Source organism: Ambystoma mexicanum, chromosome 1q (assembly GCF_040938575.1).
Source record: "Ambystoma mexicanum isolate Mex_15411 chromosome 1q, UKY_AmexF1_1, whole genome shotgun sequence".
Taxonomy (NCBI): Eukaryota; Metazoa; Chordata; class Amphibia; order Caudata; family Ambystomatidae; genus Ambystoma; species Ambystoma mexicanum.
The window spans coordinates 1,415,251,257-1,415,266,695 of NC_090922.1; the positions used below are offsets into that span (position 1 = coordinate 1,415,251,257).

The 15,439-nt window shown below is 47.1% G+C and overlaps 1 protein-coding gene across 1 annotated transcript in view; it reads left to right on the top strand.

Moving 5' to 3' along the window:
- Positions 1-15,439, top strand: part of POMGNT1 (protein O-linked mannose N-acetylglucosaminyltransferase 1 (beta 1,2-)) — a 532,666-nt gene that overhangs the window by 502,039 nt on the left and 15,188 nt on the right. The gene's annotated exons all lie outside the window — the stretch shown is intronic.

A 15,439-nucleotide genomic window follows, 5' to 3' on the forward strand; every position in this document is an offset into this window, starting at 1 on the left:
TCCTCAGATATACATATATATCCTGACATTGCCGCGAGTGTACTATCCAAACGCAAGTCATGACGCAGTTAAAAAGAACTGCTATGAATTTGTCAAGTACAATATGCACTGCTATACCCGCCGAAGCTGCGCATACAGCATGGAGGAAGGGCCCATTTCTTTGAAGATCCGGACGAGGCAACAGCATATATTGAGTCCAAGATATCCATACCACTACCCAGAAGAGATTGTGGTGGCGGGGGCGGCTTTTCCGCAGGCAACAATGACCCGAATTTCATGGACACCGACTGACTCCAACTGGTAGCCTAGGCCCTTGCAGTGACTATGGGCACAGGTAATTCAAGTCACTGGGTTGGCGGCAAGAAAGTGGCCATCTGTACAGCTCTACAGACTGCACACAATGCACCCCAAGAGTGTTCAAAATGTTACTTTGTGATAAGGGTTTCATCGTGAAGTTGGGGTGATGTGGGTCCAGGGAAGGAATGAGGTTGCTTGCAATTGCAAATTTTCAGACTTTATAGGTTATGTTCACAGTTGGTATGTTTGTTCTAGAAAAATAGTGCAGAGTGCTCCTCGAGTATATTGTTCGATCACATGCTAATGTTTGCCCTGGGGGGCTGGGTTTCAACTGTGTACACTCCAGACGTGTTAGGTACTGATATTACATTTATGTCATGGAACGTCCATGGGCTCAACCACCCTATTAAGGCACGAAGGGTTGCTGTATATATGAACAGGCAGGCTCCTAAAGTTGTGATTTTACAAGAGACGCACGCCAATGGGCCCATAAATGACTCATTCGCTAAGGCATGGGGTCCACAATGCTGCTACACCAAATACTCATCACAGTAAAGGGGAGTGTTGACACTAATACATAGGTCAGTTCCATTCCAAGAGACCAAACGCAGCATTTACCCACAGGGCAGATACGTCGTTCTATGGGGTGAACTAGCAGGTATCGTCACAACCCTGGTATGACCCTCAGTTCTATGGCCAGATATTAGACCGCCTACTCGGGGCACCCCCACTCACATATTATCTGGGGGGGGGACTTCAACTTGATATTAGACAGTCATGGACAGATCCAGGACTGCACAACAGGACCTGACCAACGCAGGCCGAATGCTGTTAAGCATGATCAGACACCTTGACTTGGCGGATATATGGCGAGTGCTAAATCCAACTACACGTGAATACACATTACTCAACAGTTCATGATGCACACTCGAGAATAGATTACTGGTTAATTCCCTCCTATTTTATACCACAAGTGGAAGGGTGAAGGATACTTCCCTGCACTATTTCAGATCACTCTCCCATTGTCTTGACACTGAAGTGGAGCAGACACTACCCCACGTCCACTTTGGCGCATGCCCCCTGTCTGTCTGTCTGACCTGATCTTCCTTGAGACATTACTCACTGGGTCGATTAAATTTTTCCAATGGAATGACGGACGGTACAACAACACAGCACTGTCTAGGAGGCCTAAAAGGTGTGGGTTAGGGGCAAGATCATCTTCATTGCGTCTGGGGCGTTGAAGGAAACTAGACGTGACATGGGAAGGGTGGAAACGAACCTTAAACTGGAAGTGGAATACGGTAATACACAGAATCGTGCCCTTCTCTGTTGCATTAAAGGGAACCTTTTGAAGTTCAGGGCATTTGATGACCGGGAGGTTCAACTGCTCTATATTTCTGTGCGGGTAAGAAGATACAGGGAGGCGGATAAACCAGGACAACAAATTGTCGAACGCATTCAAGAGTGAGTCCGGGGGGGCAACACATTACTGGAATTCTTAACGTTTCCAGCACTACCCTAAATGACCCTGAAGCAGTAAAAAACGAATTCCACAGGTTTTATGAAACCTTATATTCCAAGTCGGACGACTGCTCACCCGCAGAACTTGAGGCGTACCTAGATGAGATACCACTTGCAGCGCTCTTAGCTGAGGCCCGATTGGCCATTACCCAACCGCTATCCACTGACAAGATAATTTAAGCCATTAAATTGCTTCCGTCTGGCAAGGCCCCTGGCCCTGATGGTCTAGACACTGAGCTGTGCAAAGAACTAAGCTCCAGGCTTGCTCCAAATTTACTTCGAATATGGGAAGAGTCGCATCAGGCCGACAGACTCCCCCCCCCCCATCCCTCTCAGAGGCAGTAATTACAGTTCTGCTGAAACCCAATAGACCTGCTTCCAACATGGGCTCATAAAGGCCATTGGCTCTGATTAATTCTGACACACAAAAAAAAGCCACCTCTGTTGAATCCAGAATCCAAGAAGCACAATCTCACACCAAAGAGATCTTCTCTATCTTTAGGGACCTAGAGACCCCCACCGCCACAAAACCTCAACAAAGACAAAACCTGGTGTATAGGAATCCAAACAGCCATGCTTACTAAAATCAACACACTTCAAACCAAAATTGACTCATCCAGACAATCATTAAAGACTGCTTCACCCCCGCCACCCGCTCCACCCTCACCCAGAGACCCTTGCACTCCCTTCTCTTTCAGTAAGATTGAAGAGAAGGACATGATTAATATCATGAAATCCATCAAGCCATCCAAGTTCAAAGGAGACACATGCCCCGCCAGAATCATCAAAGAATGTGCCAGCACACTAGCACCCTTCCTAACAGCTTTTGTAAATGCCTGTTTTGCCACTGGCAAAGTTCCAACCAGCCTCAAAGAGGCTTGGGTACGCCCATTACTTAAAAAACCTACTTTAGACCCAACTTCTCCCAACAACTACAGGCCCATCACCACGGTATCCTTTTTGCTCAAAATACTGGACAAAGCTGCATACCTTCAGGTGCAAAAATTAATTGAAGACAACAAAATCCTGTTGATTTAGGGGTGCACCAATCAGGCTTTCGTCCAGGACGTGGGACAGAAACTGCGCTATTGGACCTAAAAAACCAGATGGATGAGACTAGACACCGGCAAATCGGCCCTCCTTCTCCTCCTAGATCTCTTTGCAGCATTTGACGCGTTGACCACAAGGTCCTATGCCACGACCTTACGAACACAGCCAAATTCTCACCAGAAGCCACTGCGTGGATATCTTCCTTCTTGCAAGGAAGAACCACGCAAGTCTTCTCAGACTCTGCCTCGGCCTTGTTAAGATGGATTTCTGAACTCTGTCCTGGAGGGGCAGAGGTTCAGAAGGCCAGCCTAGTTTCTTGGAACAGGGTAACCTCTGGACAAGCCAGATCAATCAGGGTAGCGATCGCGGCGGTCAAGACTAGGTCTCAAGAGGGGTGAGGGTGACTGAAAGCCTACAATGAGCACACAAAGCAAGGACACTTAAAAATTACTCCAAGCAGGTGTTATATTAAAAATATATACACATTTATTACAAGGCCTTTGTAACATTGACCGTAGTGAGAAATCACAATAAAACTCCAGTAAACCAACACATACCAAACCAATATAATATATATACAAATACAAACGAGTCTAACGAGTTAGATGCACGAAATGTGTAGACCACCTAGATGGGGAGGAAAACAGGCAGTGCGAATAATAATTAGACCCAGTCCGCCTTCAGAGGCACCTAACTAAACGGAAGTCCAAGCCCTACGAAGAGTGGAGCCTTATGCTCAAAAGTACCTGCACACGCTGGTGCCAATGGGCAAAAAGGTGAGTCTCTTCGAGGGAATCAGGCAGTTTAGTTCGGTAAACAAATGAAGATGAACAGAGCTCCGCGACTCGAGCGCAGCCTCCACTGTGGGCAGAAGCAGAGCGCGAGTACGGAAAGGCGTGCTGTTAGACACAGCGGGGAAAAGCTATGGGCTCCTGCAGGAGGGAGACCAGTTCCTAGCGATGCTACTCACCGGTCCTCGATGCAAGCAGACCCAGGCTTCGCCTTGTCAGTTTTAGTGCTGGCAGGTTCAGATACGAGCAGGGGACGTGTCGTCGTGTAGATTCCGCAGCAGCAGAAGTTGAGTTGAGGGCGTCCCAAACGCAGTGAACCGCAAAGTTTGTTACCACAGCAGGGCAACGGAGCGGCCGTGTGTATTTCAGCCAAATGTACACTACTCACTTCAGACCTGGGAATGCCAAGTGTACGAATCGTGTGAGAGTGACAAGGACTCGTAATACAACACAACCTGACGGCGGTTACAGAGAAAGACTCGTGGGTAGGCTGGTCAGTCTGCTGGATGGCCCAGAGACACTTCCGAAGGCTTACGTGCAGGAGATGGTGAAGATGCTGAGAATAGTTGTTCCCACTATTCCAAGGGTCGAAGTACCAGTACAGGCCTTCTCTTTCGATCAGAGGTAGAAAGGGTTTCACAAAGCGACAGCAGTGCAGAGGAGCAGTCCTTCGTCGGGTCACCAGAGATTCCTCGGTTCAGCCTCGTGGTTGCAGGATACTTGGCTCCTGTATTCCTTTGTTCCTGAGAACTCAGGAGATCGACATGGTAGTGGTGTTTCCAGCACCCTCCTATCCACGGTTCCCTTCGCGCCAAAACGGAGGGGACCCAATGGGAGATCTGCCCACAAAACACTCACACCATACATGGACCTATCACAGACCACGGAGGTCCCAGGCATTCACACCACCCTAGACTCTCTGGCACCCAGGATCTGTATTGGGATCAGACATCCCAGCCCACATCCTGGAGGCACACACAAGGCCTGTAGAAGCCCGCGAACGCATTTGTATTTCGCGGGAAAGTACATGCCCAAATAAGGAAGGCCCTGGGTCGGCTCGACCTGTGGAAGGTGAAGGGGGCAAGATGGTCAGCGGACAGGACAACGAGCCTCGTGGTCTGGCCATTTTGGGGGCCAGGCCACCATTTTGGGCTAAGCGCGAGAAACACGCTTAAACGGCAAAAGCAGTTCAAAAACACAAAGAAACGATCGCTGCCACCAGTCCCATCCGTGATTCACTTGCACCGTTCGATAACAATCCCAAGAGAGTATCTAGGGCCTATAGTAGACTAGAGACCCGAAGAGAGCAGTAACTTAGCTTACAGTGCCCTCTTGTGCCATGTTGCACGAAAGCTGCAACATGATAAAGAAACTACGGAAAACAATGTTTCCCGGTACTGACTGTCTTAAGGGCATGTCAGTTTCCCCGTAAGAATGGAGCGAAAGCCCAGAGGAGTGTGGCAGAAGGCTGCACTTCTCTGGCAAAGTCTAGATCATGGTGAAAACAACAGCAAAAAGTTTAGGGGTTGCCACATGGAAGGAAAATTACCCACAATTAAGAAATCTTTCCTAACAGGCCTCCCCCACGATCATCCACTGTGGGGTCCCACAAGGATCCTGCATCTCACCTACACTCTACAACATTTTCACACGCTCCCTCTTTCTCATTCTGGACGCACTAGGCATCTTGTATGCTAATTACGCAAACGACACACAGATCCTCCTTGTCCTATCAGGACACTATGACGCCGACTCCACAACGCTAAATTACATGACACAATCCAAACCTGGATCGCTGAAAACGGGCTACTACTATTTGGCACCAATGAAACACTCAAGAACTTAGATCCTAAGTTCAGTCACTTTAGCATCGACAATATCAAAATCCCAGTTGCCAGCGCAGTAAAAACTCTAGGTGTCTACATCGACTCCAAACTATCAATGACCAAGCATGTCCGTGCTATTGCCTCTGCTGCAGCCTACCACGCAAAACTCATTGCAGCAGCTAGACCCTTCTTATCTAAAGAAAACTCCATTACCATCGCCCGAACCATCACTGGATCAAGACTAGATTACTGTAATGTCTGCTTCCTATGAACTTCCTCAAAGAATCTGGCTAAACTACAGGTCATTCAAAACAATGCCCTACGAGCAGCTCTAGGCATCCCAAAAAGACAGCACATCAGACGCTAGGAAAGAAGCACACTGGCTACCTATCAAAGAGAATAATTTTCAAAGCCCTTGCACTCGCACACAAATGTATTCACCAAACCGCTCCCACCTACCTGTCTGAAAAAATCCACCCCATCCTCACAGACCTACCGGAACACCTTATGCAAACATGCTCACAATCCAAGAGAGCTCGAGCTGGTGGCACCATCTTCCCCTACCTAGCAGCTACACAATGCACTGCCACCAGCACTCCTAGGTGAATGCTCTCACCTAACCTTTAGAAAAGCTGCCAAAACACTACTCTTCACATAACTGCGTCATATCGCAGCTATTCAACCCCAAATACCTGAATGCATATTGTAATGTACTCTCCTGCCTAAATGCATTTTTGTATTTGTACTGTAACTAAATTGAACTACAAATAACAGTGCCGCGATGCCCTGGGGCTGCCTGTGCGCTATAAAAATGCAAAAATAAATAAAGATATTTAACAAGCTATTATCTACTAGACTCCTACCACACGTGGCAAAACTAGTGCATCCTGATCAATCAGGGTTTATCACTGGACGGTCGACAGCATTTTACTTGGGTAGGTTATTTGGCATAATCTCACAACTCAACCCGAATGCACAATCCGTGGCGGCCTCACTGGACGCAGAGAAGGCTTTAGATTCGGTATTGTGGCAGTTCCTGTGTTCTGTTTTACGGCGCATGGGGCTGGGAGAATTCTACTACCAATGCGTTTGCCTTTTGTATTCCTCCCCAGCTGTTAGTCTGCACTGGGACCACACTATCCCCTATGTTTCTGCTTGGACTAGGCACGAGGCAGGGATGCCCGATATCCATGCTGCTGTTCGCACTCGCCATAGAGCCGCTGGCATGCATCATGCGCCTCAAACATATACATTGAGGAGTACGTGTGATGGGCCCAACTCACATATCACTATACTGACAACTCATTGCTATATATATGGAATCCAGCTACAAACCTTGCCCCAATATTTGACAAGGTCTGCAAATTCACCATCTATTCTGGATACTATATCAATGAAGCTAAGTCTGAGCTGTTCCATTTGAATGAAGCTACCACTCGCCCTCCGGACTTGGCAGGACTTCGACCCGTTCCAGATAAACTAAAGTATTTGTGCATAATTGTAACACGTCAGCACCACTCATTGCTAATTGCAAATCTTGGAAAATATATGCAAACTTTGCAAAACAAATTGAACGTGTGGACTAGGCATCCAATATCTCTATACAGCAGATTGTCCCTTTTTAAAAATGGTTCTTGTCCCCAAATTATATTTCATTTGCATGGGGGGCTTGGACACCGCGGTTGAGATAGGAGGCCATGACCAGACCATACAAACAGGGGGGGAGGTGGGGAGGGGCTCCAAGCCCCGGACTTTGAGTTATACTATGAAGTCACACAGGCGCCATTCGCCGGTTACTGGTACTCCCTAGATGAGTCCACTACATACGTGCCTGGAAGAATATAGTGTGTCCCCGGCTAGCCTACATACTGTAGTTCTGGCCAACCAACACACAGACACATGCATGTTCCATCCGCACTGTACGACTGTGAATGCCTGGGCCAGGATATTTAAAAGGTTGGGCATTACTGAGCCTTATACTGGGGCAATACCACTCTGGAATTGCCTGGGATTCCCTCCGACATATGATGAGGCTATCCAGAGAGGTTGGGATCCTGAAGACACTCTGACATTACATGACTTCTTCCCGGAGGCTTCCTTGTCACACATGCAGACTTCTCTGACATGCTGGGTACAGGATCCATCAAAAACCTCCAATATTATAGACTAAGAGCAGTAGTGGGGGAGCACTAGCCATCCTTTCCAAAAGAACACGACGAATGTGAGGCACTGGGCATGGTGGTAACAGGTGGGATAACCATGGGCTGGTCTCCAGGTTATATAAGAAATGCCAAGAAGCACAGCACCAACCCCAGAAAGCCAAAGCGAAATGAGAAATAGATTTAGGCACTCTGCTGGAGGATACTCCGTGTATCCAGGGGGGTCGCCTGACTAAGGAAGTATCCCTCAATGCCCGACAATCATTCAATTCATGATACTCAATAGGCTACACTACACCCCAGCAAAAATCTACAGCAAATGGTGGCTGAATTAAATGTAACGCAAACGTAGCAGATGCTCACCACATGTATTGAAACTGTCCCCCCAGCTTACAGAAATGGACGGAGGAGAAGGATGAGGGGACAGAACCGTAATGTACTTCTTTGCGCTCAACAGCATTCAAGGCGGTTCCAGGGCGCTTTTCAGCCTGTGAGACGGAATTAGTGACGGGAGACGGCTTCAGGTATCAGGCGGCAGGCAGTTCGGCAAGTGAGGCTGGATGGACGTCTGCAGGCTGTCCGGCGTGTCGGCTCAGCCAAGAATCATTGTCTGTGCTGGTTGGTGGATCTGGAATGATGGTCAAGGTGTATCGGACGGCTCGGGCGACTGCTTCGTGACAACAGTCAGCGGTGCAGCCGATGCGGTTCGAGGACTCGACTGTCTCAAAATTGTCCTTAAAAAGATGGACACTGGATGATGCTTGTGTGGCATCCCTCTTGGCTTCTTCGCAGGGCTCGTGTCCTTTCAAGGCGGATAGCAGGCGATGGCCTTGTCTTTTGTCCAGAGACTCTGGCACTTCCTACCTAGGAAGCTTGCTGTCAGAACCTAGCAGGGCACGCTGTGTGCTAGCTGGGTACCGGTTCTGGGGCAGATGGACATGTCCCCTGAGTCCGGTATTTCCCTCTAGATGTTTAGGGGAGGGACCTTTCTTCCCTCTTGGAGCTCCTGACCTTCCTTCACTGGCGGAAGATGTAAGGTAGACTGTACCTTCAGCTCGGGTCCAAATGAGTCCTCCTTACTCCTTGCGAAGTCTTCAGATGATCTGATCAGTGTGGGGCTCAGCCCTCTTTTAAAGCCAAACGGAGCCCAGGGATTGGTGTAGGCCAAGCATAACTTATGTGAGCCAATCCTGGTTCTCCACCAACAATCTACATTGATTCTTCATGTCAGAACCAGGGCGCTTGGCAACAGACAGGGGAAGGATGACAATATATACTTCTAAGTCCCACCCATCTTCATGTCTGCTGTACATCAAAGTATCTCCCTAATTATCTGAGCCCTACACAGCGCTTGATCACACCATGGGCCTCCTTTGAAGTAGAAGGTTGCAGGCAGACTTTCTTCTCCTACAATTCATACTTCCCTGCTCTGAAAGGAGTGGTTCCAGACAGACATTCACTGCCCTTTCATAGCAAGGACAGGTTTTGGTATCAAGTTGACACATTGCATTACAGAGAGCTGTTGGAGTCTGGTCTCCAGTGTCACTTCCTGCACCCAGGCCTTCCCTGAGGCCTGCTAATTAACATTCTTCAGTATTTGCTGCCACCAGAAAGGTTTGACAATGGAGATGCAAATCCATGGGGCCTTGAAATTCTAATCAGGCTGCCCATGGCCAAAGGCTTTTGATTTACCCACGGCTATCAGGTGTCATCTACCCAGGACAGGGGAGGGCTGCACTGGCAGGCTGTGTCCTCCCAGAGTATACGACAAATGTTTTGTTCTGTGTGGAAAAAGTGTGTGGGAATGGCCCCATCATTCATTATTTTAAACACACCAAAAAAGCCAAGGCGAGCGCACTCTGCCCATGCGGATGGTTGAATTCCTGACACGGAGATCGCTGGCTTTTTGCACTCCATAGGCATCCATGGATTCTGCCAGCCGTGCCATGCGTACATGGCAGGCAGTGGTTACATCATTTGCACAGCGAATTGCGAAAAGGCAGTGTCAAGCGTGTACGCAACCTTTTTGCCCTTCCCTTTTGCACTCCACCATGCAGACAAACATTTGGCGATGGGACCCTATATGTGAAGGTGCACATATAACTCATCACTGCCACCAAAATTATGGGAGATTTGAAAATGAAAATGTGCACATGTTCATGGCTTGGGTTTGAATTCTGTGCACACTTCATTTTGAAAAAAAACTTAAAATAAATCCACTAAGGGCGCTTTCTGCTGGCACGGGGTACCAAGCAGAGTGCTGCACAACGTCTAAATTATAACAGCAGACTAGTGTGTAAATGACACATTCAAATTAATGTGATCTCCTTAGAGCCTGTGTCAAATAAAGGCATTTTGAAGTAACTAGATATTTTCAGTAATGGCACATATCAGTGTGTATTTGTTGCAACATGTTAAACCTGTAGATAGTAGTAGGTTACAATAGTTCCGTTAAACAGCTTGCTTTAGATTATAAAGCTGTTCAAAGTGGTTGCATAATCATGCAAGAGGGCCAGAGAATAGTGAGTGTCCTATTGTAATTTCTTTGCACTTGATCATTCTTAACTACGATGTGGGCACTTTGTCTGATGATGGCAACACCTGTCAAAGGCTGACAGTGCCTTGTTCATTGCCTTGCCGGCCATCTGATGCAAGGATCTTGCATAAGGTTTGCGTGCTGTTTGATGACAATAATTTCCATATTATTTGAGTACATGACTATCTCATATCTTCTGTATGAGAGGAATTCCTGTGAATGTGATGGCAGTACCAGACATGAGTGGACATTTCTAATGATTTGTGTCCTCCCACGTATTCCTCATCTTAAATATATACTTACCTTCAGCTTTACTGCTTCGGAAATGTTTTCCTCTCTCCACCAGAGGGCGCTCCACTCGAGGCAGCGGCGTTGATGTCCCTCGGCGGCATCTATCGAGCATAGACGTCATCCGTTGTATAAAAGCCTCGAGCGCGCCTGTTGGCTTCAGTTCTGTTTTTCAGTTAGCTTCGCTTCGGATCGAGATAAAACGGTGCTTCAGTTCTAACGAATTATGTCGTCTTCTTCGAACCCGTCCACACCGAAAACTGGTTTTAAGAAATGCCAAAGGTGTGGGAGAAAAATGTTGCTGACCGACCCTCATCGTAATTGCCTTTGGTGCCTCGGTTCCGACCTTTGAATTGACGACTGCGGTTCCTGTCAGCCAATGACCCATAAGGCCTTAAAAGTAAGGGGTAAATTGGCGGTGGGGGAGGAATCCTCGAAGTTTTCTTCGAGACGGAAGAAATACTCAGCTGAGTCTTCGGCAAAACACCATAAAAAGTCCAGGTCGAGGAGTAGATCGAGAAAGTCCTCTTCTACTTCATCCAAAAAAGCAAAGCAAAGACAACACTGGTCTCCCTCTTCCTCACCTACATCGGAGGAAGTTATTACATGTCCAACAAAGCATGACTCCCCTTAAAAGTGGGAAGCGTTTAAAGCATCGGTGAAGAAAAATTTTGAGAATGCGGCCCAGACCCCCTCAAAAATGTCTGATGAAGACTATGCCTCTACGCACAAAAAAAGTGACAGGGGAAGGTCTAAGACTAGGAAATCTGACAAGAAATTGTCGAGGGTGTCTTCCAGGGATTCTTCCCAAACACCTAAAAAGAAAAGCCTTCCAGTGCATAAACAGGAGGCAGACCTTAAGAAAAGGACCTTAGACTTCGATATGTCATCGAAGGCCTCGACGAAAACATATCCGAAGCCTCCATCAAAGGCTATAGAGTATAATGGGTCGACGACCCAACCGAAAAAAGTTACGTTGAGTACACTATCGACGGCTTCGAAAACTCCTTCGGCGGCGTCGATGGTCTCGAAGACTCCTTCGACATTCATAGCTCCTTCGAAATCATCGAAGAATACCTCGACAACATCGAAGGTAATAGCCACAACATCGACGCCATTGACGCTTCTGTCGACGTCGACACCCGTTACAGTGGTGAAATCAACACCAATGTTAAAACCTATACCTGAAAAGGTGTTTTACCCAGAAAGCAGACATGATTTTTTCCAAACCATGTCATCTATATATGGAGAAATGTCATCAGGAAATGAGGAGGATGAAGAAGATGATGAACCAGAGGGTAAAATATTGTACAAGAGAAGTCCCTGAGGAATTAATTAATCCTCAATCTAAAATACAAGACCTTTATGAATGTTTACAATCTGCAAGTGGACTGGATACGTCCCCTGAATACGAGTTTGAAAAATCTGATCCAGCAGAGCATGCTGATTTTGGTTATAGAAAACTAATGAATAGAGTTGCAGAATTTATGGGATGGGATAGAAACTCGCCTGTATACCAGGATGATGACATGATGGATATCCTATCAGGAGGACCTCAGCCAGACCCCATACTTCACTTTCATATTGCCTTACAAAGGAGATTAAATGCTGCCTGGTAAAAACCCTGAAACCATTGCAGCAGTAAATAAAAAATATGTGGCAAAATATAGACCTTGTAATTCTGATCCAGAATACTTAAGTAAGCACCCATCTCCAGAAAGCCTGGTAGTTGAAGCAGCCACATCAACTAAAAATGCTGCATACCCTACAATTGCCCCTGATAGGGATGACAAAAAGATTGATGCATGGTCTAAAAAGGTTTTTACATCAGGGGGCATGGCTCTAAAATCCACAAATGTATCGCACTCCGGAGAGATTTACATATACCCTGTGGGACTGCATGTCAGCAGCAGTTCAACACATACCAGAAGGAGAGGAACGTGATGGTTTCCTATCCATGGTAAAGGATGCAAGGAGGCTTCGGGGGAATGCCTTCAAGCGGGTTTGGACACAGCTGACGGTATCAGCAGGTCCATGGCATCTAGCGCAGTGCTACGCAGATTTGCATGCCTACAGAAGTCAGGTTTTGCACCAGATGTTCAATCTAGACTTCTTAATATGCCATTTGACGGCTCGAGGTTGTTTGGCAGCAAAGCAGATGAAAGTTTAGAAAAGCTGGAGACGTCCAAGGCAGCGGCAAAATCACTCTGTGCCGCTATAAGACAACCTCAACAACGCCCCTACACAGGCTCATCTTCCTGGAGGGGTCGTCCCTTTGTTTTTACTCCTCATTTGGGAGAGGAAGGGGACAGGCCAGTCAAAGAGGACAAAGGAGATTTCCTCGGGGGCGAGGAAGAGGTGCTAGATCTGCCCCAGCAGCAGCATCTGTCCCTTAAGCCGCTGCTGCAGCTGCCGCAAAACCACTCTGAGGTTTTGATCCACAAGACCCCAGTGGGAGGCAGAATCTCACAACTTCTGCAGGAATGGCGGGGCATTACCTCAGATGCTTGGGCTCTGGAAACAGTATCCCAAGGTTACTGCCTTCCTTTTCAAAAGAAACCTCAATCACCCACCGGGATACAACTCTACCAAAAATCCAGACCCGCTTCTGTTGCAGGAAGTTTTAACCCTGCTACAGAAAGGTGCAATAGAACATGTACCTGTAGCAGAGAGGAACAAGGGTTGGTATTCCCCATATTTCCTCATACCAAAGAAAGACGGAGGATTGAGACTCATCTTGGACTTGAGAAACTTGAACAAGTTCCTCAAAAGGACAAGTTCAAGATGGTCACTCTTTCTCAGATCCTTCAGGCTCTCCAACTTCAAGACTGGTCGGTATCATTGGACCTTCAGGATGCTTACTTTCATGTGCCAATCCATCTCAAGCACAAAGTACCTGAGGTTTGCGATTGGCAATTCTCACTATCAGTTTTGAGTTCTGCCATTCGGGCTCACCTCCGCCCCAAGAGTGTTCACCAAGTTGATGACGGTAGTGGCAGCGAGTCTCAGAAGAGGGGGTATTCACTTCTATCCCTATTTGGACGATTGGATGATCAGGGCACGTTCTCCAGAACAAGCCCAGGATCATCTATCCAATACTTACCACTTCCTTCACAAAGTAGGGTTTTCTCTGAATTTAAAAAAGTCAAACATGATACCATCACAGAAGCTCCAGTTTATAGGAGCCGTCTTGGATACTTGTTCGGGCAAAGCCTCACCTCTCGAAGAGAGAGCTCACCATATTCTGCAGATGGTAACACAATTCCAGAATGCCCAGTATCTACTGGCCTTCAATTTTCTCAGGTTGCTCGGCCTCATGGCATCCTACATTTTTCTGGTGCCAGAAGCCAGGTTGAGAATGAGATCCCTTCAGTGGACCCTCAGGACTCAATGGTCCCAATTTTCAGGGGAAATGACAGATCTTTTACAAGTTCCAACCAGGGTAGCACCGGATCTCCAATGATGGGCTTTCAAGGAACATATTCTCAAGGGAGAATCTTTTTGGCAACCATGGCCGGAGATAACGGTAGTAACGGATGCCTCACTCACGAGGTGGGGAGCTCACACCAACGAGTTGACAATCAGCGGTCGTTGGTCTCCATCGGAGTCCAGACTACATATCAACCTATTACAGCTCAGGGCAATCAGACTAGCACTGAAGGCCTTCCTGCCATCTGTACGGGGACAATGTCCTGATGACGACGGACAACACAGTGGCCATGTACTACCTCAACAAGAGAGGAGGAGTAGGGTCACTACCACTGTGCAAAGAGGCAATGCAGCTCTGGTTCTGGGCAATACAAGAATGGATCTCTGTCTGTCATTCACCTAGCAGGAGAGCAAAACACAGCGGCAGACACTCTGAGGAGGCAGAGCATAGTTTCCCACCAGTGGGAACTAGCTCAGGAAGTCCTTCAAGAGATCTTCACCCTTTGGGGAACCCCTCAAGTGGATCTGTTTGCGACCATTGTCAACAGGAAGTGCGAACTGTACTGCTCAAGGGAATTTCCCTTGAGCAGGGAAAATTGGGAGACGCATTCGTAGTGGAGTGGCAGTTTCCTCTTCTGTATGAGTTCCCTCCAGTCCCTGTGATCCCTCAAGTAATCGGGAGGTTGAAAAAGTTCATGAAAACCATGATCCTAATTGCCCCGGATTGGGCCAGGAGAACGTGGTGCCCAGACCTTCTCGACATGTCCATCTGCCCTCCAATACATCTTCCAAAAAGAGAGGATCTTCTCTCGCAAGAGGGAGGTCACGTTCTCAATCCATCAGCATACTCAACCTTCACGCATGGCTTCTGAGAGGTTGAGATACAAGGATTGGGACCTTCCGGGTGATGATATGGAGATTTTGCTTTCGGCCAGAAGGCCAGCAACTAAATCTTTGTACCGGTGTCGTTGGAACAAGTTCTGTAACTGGTGCAGGGATAAGAATGTGGACCCTTTTCAATGTAATATTCCAACAGTATTATCTTTTCTGTTAATTTTGGCTAATCTGTGGCTCCAGGTTAGTACAATAAAAGGATACTTAGCAGCACTATCTATCTTCAAGCGCTCGTCAGAAGAAGAATCTTACTTTAAGATACCTTTTAAATAACACAATTTTTAAAAGTTTTAAACAATATATTTCCACCAATACCTTTTCATGTTCCTGTGTGGGATTTAAACTTGGTACTAAAGTTTCTGACATGTGCACCATTTGAGCCTTTACATTCCTGCCCATTAAGGCTTCTTACTCTGAAAACAATACTTCTAATTGCATTGACATCAGCCCGCACGGTGAGTTGCAGGCACTTTCTAGTGGTCCTCCTCACACCACCTTTTATAAAGATAAAGTTGTCCTTAGAGTCAAACCTTCTTTCTTGCCAAAAATCGTCTGACTTTCACCCGTCACAGAAAATAATACTACCTACTTTCTACCCTCCTCCTCACACAAGAAAGACTACATAGATTAGATCCTAGAAGGGCTCTT